Source organism: Carassius auratus, chromosome 41 (assembly GCF_003368295.1).
Source record: "Carassius auratus strain Wakin chromosome 41, ASM336829v1, whole genome shotgun sequence".
Taxonomy (NCBI): Eukaryota; Metazoa; Chordata; class Actinopteri; order Cypriniformes; family Cyprinidae; genus Carassius; species Carassius auratus.
The window spans coordinates 2,184,532-2,194,338 of NC_039283.1; the positions used below are offsets into that span (position 1 = coordinate 2,184,532).

Sequence of the window (9,807 nt, forward strand, 5' to 3'; positions counted from 1 at the left end):
GGCACACACACACAAAAAAAATCTAGGCACAAAAGGATTTTGGTTTGTGGATTTGGTTATATATATATATATGATGTGCAATGACCTGAACTGGGAAAACAAACCCTGGAAGTTGGTCTAACCCTGCAATTACTGTGCGTTTTAAATTCAGAGACACAATGTTCATTCAACAACACAGCAAGACACACAGACTCTCCAAATCTCTTCATTACAGTGAAATGTGGCCCCCACTGCGGCTTCATCACTCCTAAATAGCCCATCACAATGACTGTACATGCCTAAATGCTGGAAATGAGTCTATTATAGTCTCTGCCTTCAAGGGTTCCTTTGAATGATGCATAGCCGCTTCTTCCTTCTGTGGCCAGAGATGTATTAGGAATGAATAAGCAAGATGGAGTTTGAAAGAGAGAGAGAGAGAGAGAGAGAGAGAGAGAGAGGGTTGAGAGGTGTGCAGATAGCTATCAGAACCAAAAGTAAAGGATGATTTGTATGTTGATGAGACACTACCATTCCCATGATTACATGAATGACCTGGTGGACACTTCAGTGGCTTAATTCAAGTTCAGAATTACACATTACAAGGATTTATTCTGAGATAAGTGAAACAAAGAGACATGCTCCACGTTCTGTACAAGGGCAGATGTGACTGTTTTATAGGCATTTCATCTGATTAGTGTACCTCAAGATTGCACTGTGCCACGTGCATTGATGGGTGTTAATATATACACTCAAAAAAATGATTTTTGCTCTTTGTTCAATTTAATTAATTAACATGAGCACATACAACATAACTCTTTGTAAAAATGGTGTCAACTTAATTATATTTAACAGAAACAATGTAATTTTCAAAAAATTAGGTTTACAACATTTTTTTTAATTGAGTCAACAAGAATATTTTTTGTTCGTCTTAACCGGATGCACGTCATCAACGGAAACTGATGCAGATGGATTGCTCAGCAGCGAACATGTGAGTTGGGTAAGTGGCCTTTTTTTCTTATCTATCACCGTCCATCTAATTTTATTTAATTAACAAACTAATAAACATATGCTTTCTTAATATCTTGTTGCATACCAGAAAGTTATTTTTTATAAGCACTGTATGAAAATAGCTCTTAAGTGTGTCGTTTGTAGCTGATGTTAGGTTTCTGGATTCAGCACGTGGTGCAGACTTTCTTTTTTCCCTAAAAGTATCAAATAACGTTAAAATGAAGAATCGCGGAACAAGAGAGAACAGAAAACCCTTCAGTACCATGAATTAATGTATAAAACCAGGGCCATAAGACACGCCCGATTAATTAGAAATTGCCAAATTGTCCCCTAGGATTTCAAATTCTTACTCTGCATTCAGCTGTTGTTAGGGTGACAAAGTTACAAATGTATATTTTAGGTCTTCCTCATCTATATTTAATTTATTGCTTGTCATTGTTAAAACGATTGAGATGCCAATCAAAGCGCACAGCAGCCAATCGAAGGCTTTAGATTAGTCACGCTTGTTAAGTTCACGTGCTCGTGACTGAATTCACCGCGTTCACGGAGTCTCTCGTCTTAAACAACAAATAGTGTTTTAGCGACGTAAGTATTACATTTCGCTGCTTCAGTAATTGTAAGTGGAGTTTTTGCATTTCTTCTGCTAGCTAGATTATGGTCATGGACCGACATTATGTCTGTGTAGTCAGCTAATAACGTTTTGTTTCCCCAAGCGCTTGTATGTGTAAGTTAATGTTATTCTGTTACTTGCGATTAATATATCAAGAGGAATAATCGAAAATGATTTCTGTCATAAGTTGTCACTCTGACCCTGTACTAAATATTTTGTTTTCTTTGTAGCATTTTAACCTTTTTTGTCTTTGCTGAATTGCCCATAAAAAAAGACCTCTGTAACTTATGTCTTCAGATAAATGATGAATTTCATCGGATCACAACCCTTCCTTTACACTCCAAAATTCATGTCCAAACTGGATCTGTTCTCTGATGATCTGCTAAAAGTGTTTACCAAAAAAGGGTGGAGTGTTTAGAAAAAAGATTCAAGATGTGATGCTGCCAATGTCTCAGGTAGTATTTTTATTTTTTTTCAGTTTTTTTATAAATTGCTTTTTAATACAAGCTATTGATATAGTGCTCTGTAATGCATAATGGCTCAGAGATGTGTATTGGAGGGTGTCATGTATGAATATCAGAAACTTGAAAAAATGTTTTGTGTGTTTTCTTATAATGCCACCATGGAGACCAAGCAAGAGTGCATTCTCAAGGGGCTATGCATCTACCTGAATGAAGATGAATATGGAGTATTTGGTGAGTTCTTTTTCATTACAAACAGTTATCACAAGTAATAACAAACTTGACCTTGCAAAAGACGTGACATGTTTTTCAATTCAAAAGCAGAGACACTTTCTTATATATATATAGTCAATTCAATTCACCTTTATTTATATAGCACTTTACACAATACACATTGTCAAAGCAGCATAATTAAACAGGAAAATAGTTTGTCGGTAATGCAAGAGGACAATAACAAACAGACAGTTTTTGTTTTGTTTTTTAAGAAAAAGTCAGTTCATTGATTATTCAGTGATGTCATCATCCAGTTCAACTCTCTTCCAATAGTGTCTTTGCAATCAGTCAAGCATCCCCATTCGCCAAAGGTGGCAGTGGCAAGGAACCAAAACTTAAAGGGATGGTTCACTTTCAAATTAAATTTTGGTATGTTTTAGCTTACCTCAAGGACTTCCAAGATGTAGGTGTCTTTGTTTCCGCAGTATTTCCAATTTTGATATTTTTAGGTCAAACTGTTCTTGTCTGTGACTAATATAATGGAGGTCTATGGTCACCACCTCAAAGAGCATGCACAGAGAAGTCCAAATTAAACAATTCCCCACCGTAAGTACACATTGATGACCGAAGACACGAAACGAGCGGTTTGTGTAAGAAAACAAACAGTATTTATATCGTTTTTACCTTCTGTACACAACCACGTCCAACTGATGTGAGGGCGCGAGTAGGCTACTTCCTGTTGTGTGACGTGTGCGCGATCTGGCTTAGTCTGCGCAAGCGCGGAAAGCACACTCATTGTTTACACTTACTGTCTATGGTTTACACAGAGATTTCTGAAGTGTTACCTTACACTGTGAAGATTTAAACATATTTATACGTACAGGAAATTGCAATGGAAGATGATTTCAATACATCAACAGACAACGTTGAATTTGTCACAGCCATATTTGAACCAGAATACACAGATGAAGTACTCAGGAGCGATCATGGAAGCATCCGCTACGGCAGCACGTCTTCAAGACTCAGAGATATATTAAAAATTGGTGGTGTTTTAGTAGCAAGTGTTGTGAGATGCCGACAGAAGTGCTGAGCATATGTTGTCACGAATGGAACAACTACAAGACGACGAGGACATTGACTGTATCGCATCACACACCTGCCTGATTGAAGATCCTGAGTTTTCTCCACTGTTGAGACCCAGCATTTTGCACATTGTGTTTAGTTTGCCACGTATAAACTGGAGGCGACGTCCAATGCCAGAGGGACCAAATGGCACACTGTCAATAGAGTGAGTAATGTGTTGTTTATTATAATTGTAATGATTATAGGGTGCGTTATAAACAAATTAATAATTACAGTTACTGCATTATATTTCAGACAATGCAGATTGGTGGTGTATTGTGTGGTAAACAGTAAACAATGAGTGATGTACACGCACGAGAGATCGCTTCCGGCGCTTTCCGCGCTTGCGCAGACTAAGCCAGAGCGCGTGCACTCAGATCAGTTGGATGTGGTTGTGTACAGGAGATAAAACCAAAATAAACAGTTCATTTTCTTACACAAACCGTTTGTTTTGTGTCTTCGGTCATCAATGTGTACTTACGGTGGGGAATTGTTTAATTTGGACTTCTCTGTGCATGCTCTTTGAGGTGGTGACCATAGACCTCCATTATATTAGTCACAGAAAAGAACAGTTTGACCTAAAAATATAAAAATGTAAACTACTACGGAAACAAAAACACCTACATCTTGGATGCCCTTGAGGTAAGCTAAAACATACCTAAATTTAATTTGAAAGTGAACTATCCCTTTAATTAGTGACAGAAATGGAAAATAAACTTTGGGAGTAACTTTACTTGATCTGGGTGCCAGTTCTCCTCTGGCCTGATGAAAACAGCAGTTTAATTCCAGGCTTCACGGGGAAGTCGTGGCCTAATGATTAGAGAGTCGTACTTGCAATCTAAGCATTGTGAGTTCGAGTCTCGGGCCGGACGGAATTGTGGGTGGGGGTAGTGCATGTACAGTTCTCTCTCCACCTTCAATACCACGACTTAGGTGCCCTTGAGCAAGGCTCTGAACCCCCAACTGCTCCCCGGGCGCCGCAGCATAAATGATGCCCACTGCTCCGGGTGTGTGCTCACAGTGTGTGTGTGTGTTCACTGCTGTCTGTGTTCACCTTGGATGGGTTAAAAGCAGAGCACGAATTCTGAGTATACTTGGCCGTATGTCACGTCACACAAAAAAAATATATATATGCATATATATATATATATATATATATATATATATATATATATATATATATATATATGTGTGTGTGTGTACTCTTGTACTCAGTATCAACCGTTTTCAGAGAATGAGGGAGGGGTGTGCTGTCAGCAGTTGTTTTAATTGTGCCCAGTTTTGGTTAAAGATAAGTAATATTGATTTGAAATAAGTAACGGTAGCATTTTATAATATTGGTCCATTAGTTAACTGCATTAGTTAACATGATCTAAACAAGAACAATCCTTCTACAGCATTTATGAATCTTAGTTGATGTTAATTTCAACATTTACTAATGCATTATTCAAATCAAAAGTTGTGCTTGTTAACATTAGTTAATGCACTGTGAATTAGCATGAACTAACAATGAATAACTGTATTTTCATTAAGATTAACAAAGATGAATACATACAGTAATGTATTGTTCATTGTTTGTTCATGTTACTTAATGAATTAACTAACATTAACTAATGGACATCATTCTAAAGTGTTACCGAAGTATCAATGGCTCTTGAGAATATCTGGTATTTTATAAATGTAATTTGTTAATGTCATCTAAATTAATTAAAAATTTCGAACAGTCACTGAGTGATAGTTAGAGATTTTAAGGAAGCATAGTTATTCATTGTTGTGATATTGACAAAGGCACTGTATTATTTTCCATTATAAAGTGGAACACAGTCTGCCAAAGGTGTTGAGTTGGGTTGTGATCTGGTGACCGAACGCCATAGCATTGTTTTAAGATGACTCGTGGCTGTTTGAATGTGCTGTGGAAGTGGAGTTGTTCACTAAAATAAAAATAACTGTTTTTTTTTTTTTTTCAAAGGATGATGACCCTGCAAGAACCGAAGCGGACATAAAGAAGACCTTTTAGGGATTCTGTGATGTAAAGCATGAATTTGCTGATGCAACAGAAGACCCCGAAGATATCTGCATTGTGCTGGAAGATGTGGAGGTGCTTTCTGGTTTAGGTAATGTAGTATTGGCTACAGCCATGCTACTTGGACTAATATACTCTTTAAATCTTACTCATCCACAGGAGATCCATTACACTTTTAAGGTGCTCCAAAAAATGATTCTCGAGCTGAACTTGTGTAAATTGTCTGCCAAAGCACAGGCGCAGAAAACAAAACTCTTCACTTAGGTGTGCTGTGTTTGAGGATCCCTTTGTGAATGCTGTGTTTTATTTCCTTGTATGCTCATGTGATTTTGTTGTATCTGAATTTTTGAACGATGAGCAGAGGTGATTATGTCTCTCAATCACATTTAATATCATGTTTAAGAAAACAAAATAAAATAACATTTTGTTATATTCTTATATGCTCATGTTTTATTTGCATTGTCATTTTTTAACTTAATGAGCATGTTTAATTGCCATATTTGCAGTTTTAAGCAAGAAGACTCTCAAGGTTAAATGTGCTCATGTTTTAAATACAGATTTTTACTAAATGGATTGACTTAACATATTGACTTTCTTCACAGTAGACTATAGGTATACAGTAAAAAGGTTTTAATGTAATAGAACACAATTATTTCACTTTCATTTGGAAGTAACTGTAGAGTCAAGTTAGATAAGTGTAATGATTTAAATTGTTTCTAGTATGCAGTACAAAAATGTTTGTAGTTGACATTGCATTGTTAGATATAGTAGACATGACCAAATTGAATGTAGTTAACATGGCATTATTTTATATAGTAGGCATGACAAAATTCAGAGTAGTTAACCTGACACAACTTTCTCTATTAGGCATGGCTAAACTTTATCTTGTAGAATGGACCAATTTTCTTCTTGTTGTCTTGACTAAAATAATTTAAGTTTACACAACAAGATTACAACAAATCATTTCAAACTAATTCGATATTGTTTGGAAAATGTAATTAAATTTCGTGGAAAAGTTTACTCAAATTTTTTTAAGTTCATTCAACAACTTTTTTTTTTGAGTGAGCTACTGACCACATTAAAGCAACAGATTAAAATCTGCTCGGAAGGATGAAGCTTATAAAGGTAATTTTCTAGAACGTATTACAAATGTAATCATCATGCTCTCTCCAGAGACTCCAAGGCCATTTTAAAAACCCCGAAAACATACATGACATTTAAAGGAACAGTTCACTTCAAAATAAAAAAAAATTCTGAAAGTTTACTGACCCTCAGGCCATCCAAGGATTTTTATCAGAACAGATTTGGAGAAAAGTAGCTTTAGATTACATGCTCACCAATAGATCCTCAGCAGTGAATGGGTGCCGTCAGAATGAGAGTCCAAATGGCTGATAAAAACATCACAAAAATCCACAAGTATCTGATACGACTGCAATCCACCAATTAAAATTTCGTGAAGTGAAAAGCTGTATGTTTTCTCACGAAACAAATCCACTATTTAAGATGTTTTAAAACTTTGGCAGACATTATTTCAAATGTGTTACTTTGTGAAGTAGAGCTGTAACAGAAGAAGATTAAAATTCCTGATGACCCATTTAGGCAACAGAGTGCCGACTCTTTTTTGACAGGCAATAACTTTATCTATCGTGCACTGTCGGCTTCACAACTTTGCAGATAGTTTATGTTTAGCTACATGACATAATAGGGTCACTCTAATGATGGATTTGTTTCTTACAAACATGCAGCTTTTGACTTCACAAGACATTCATTGATAGTTTGATAATTCATGACTTTTCCCGACACTTGCACCTGTTGCTTCATTGCATTGTTTTTGCTGGGGTCAACAGGGGTAGTTAATCTTTGTAACTTGCGTTTTTACTGATTTGACAGCTATACTGTATCAAATAATCAAAATACCAAGTGTATATGCGTTCCAAGTCACATATGAAATAGACAGCAGTCTGATTACCTCAAGAGGTGGTTTGGGATACATAAAATGTAAATGCATCAAGTTGTTGCAGCCACAAAATGGAACAGAACATTTCTACATAATGCACAAATTTGATATTTGTTTTTTTCAGGATTTTTTGACATTTATCCAGACTAATGTATAAGACAAAAATCTGATCAATCAAAAGCATAAAGTAAAATGTACACGAACTGCAAACAGAATCCTTTTTACTACTTCAGATTGCTAATACCACAATGTAAACTTTATGATATAACAGAAGGTTAAGGCATTAATAACTTATGACTATAATATTCAGATTTCCAAAGGATAAAATTAAATGTCAAATGAATTTACCTATTATTTTTTTTAAACACGCAACGTTACAATCTTTGGGATCCTAAACATAATGAAAGTGAAGACAATCTCAAAAGAACAAGAAGGTTAAAATGATAGTTCACCCAAAAATGAGCATTGTGTCATCCTTTACTCACCATCCTGTCATTTCAAACCTGTCCCGTCTGAATTTTCTTCCTCAGCGGAACAAAACCAATTACATATTTCGAAGAACAGGTCTGGAACAACATGACATTTTTGGCTGAACCTTAAATGTTCATCTTTCATAATGTTCAAAATACTTTAGAATTACTAAATGTGTTTGAATATGTGCAATGCAGTCGCCATGCAATGCAAAATTTGGTATCAATTTCGCTGCTTAATAAAACCTTGACTTGAACAGGGTTTTGTTCAGTCTCTGACCCCTCTTTACACTTCACATTTGGTTTGACATTCTAATTCTAACGCTAAAAGAAAGGCTGCTTTCTTGTCAAAATACCTCATGCATTAATGATTCAAGTTCTTTTTTGCAAATGGAACACACTTTAGGCAGTGAAAGTTAATGAAAGAGAACAAATTTTTTCAGTGCCATTGCTTCAGTATGTGTGTGTGTGTGTGTCTGTGCGCTTTCAAAAAAGCTCTGCTGAAAAGGGCAGGCAAAGAGAGAGATGCACATTAAGATCTGAAGGCCAAACATAAATCTGACTAAACTAAATTTTCTGATAAGCTCCAGTGATGAGAATGCATACAATATTCAGTAAGCATGTAACATCATCACAGCCCCTCATTGAAATCAGGATCCTGGACGACATTAATTGAGCACTAAATGACAACATAATAATCACTCCATTATTTTAAAGCAACGTCATCCCCCATAGAGATCAAACAGGAAGAATGAGATTATGGTTTGGCTATATTACATTAGCCTCTCGCTCCCTGGGTCGCCACCATCTCTCTTCTTAATCATCCACCTTCATCTGACTCATGTTTACCTCTCTTTGCCTGACATTTTCGCTCAAGAATCACTTTAATATATGTGTGCAAATATCCTTAAAGAGAAAGGTCACCCAGAAATGAACACTCTATCATCCAGATATTCACCCGTCATGTCATTTAAAAGATGTATGATGTTACTTCTGTAGCAAACAATAGGAGCTACCACAACACATAAATCTAGACATATTGTATCTAACTATCAAAATGCTGCAGCACAACCAGACCTGCCCTCAAACTTGAGCATGCTAAATATTTGACAGGCAGACAGTGATTCTGATTGGCTAAAAGAGTTGTGACGCTCCCCTGACTTGTTTTATTTTGTTATATCTTAAGATGACTATTTCAGGGATATCTGTCAGGTAATAGAAAAAAAATGTTGGTGTATATATATATATATATATATATATATATATATATATATATATATATATATATATATATATATATCCACACTTAATTTTAATTAATAAAAATATATTTTAATAAATATATTTATTATGTTTATATCTATAATTCTATTATTACATTTATATGTATAATTATTTCTATAATATATAGACTTTTAATCTTCAATTTTGATTCATTTCCTTGTGTAATGTACTTTTAATTTCCACTGTGCATAAAAATATGATATAAATAATACCACCTTGCCTTTAAAGTGCAATATCTTATCAGGATGGGGATAATAAATGCATTAAAATTATGCAGATATGCTTTTAATCAAAGCGATAACTTACATTGCATTTGATCACTTTATGCGTTCTTTGGAAACAGAACCCATCATCTTGTTTGAGCTACAGGAAACCTGATGAAAGTCATGCACATCTGCACTACACAGATGCATGTCAAGGTGCAATGTGACATCCAGAGCAATTGCTTTTAAAAAAAGAAGAAGAAGAAAAAAGAAAGCTTTCACTGCCTTTTCAACCGACTGTGCTCAAGGTCTCATACTGTACTGAGAATGACCCCAAGACTGTGACTTATAGTCTCATTTAGACAGGACACACACACAAACACAAAGAGAAAACACTGACATTGTGCTGTAGTCTGAATCTTTTCGGATAAATGACTCACTTCAGTGGTTTAGCCTCAGAATATCAACACGCTGATA

The 9,807-nt window shown here is 35.5% G+C and overlaps 1 protein-coding gene and 1 long non-coding RNA gene across 2 annotated transcripts in view; both read left to right on the forward strand.

Moving 5' to 3' along the window:
• Positions 1-9,807, forward strand: part of LOC113059477 (collagen alpha-6(VI) chain-like) — a 1,020,620-nt gene that overhangs the window by 674,725 nt on the left and 336,088 nt on the right.
• Positions 921-5,856, forward strand: LOC113059573 (uncharacterized). Its single transcript, XR_003278097.1, has 4 exons — positions 921-976; positions 1,895-2,052; positions 2,226-2,292; positions 5,363-5,856. It is a non-coding gene; the product is annotated as an uncharacterized LOC113059573 (long non-coding RNA).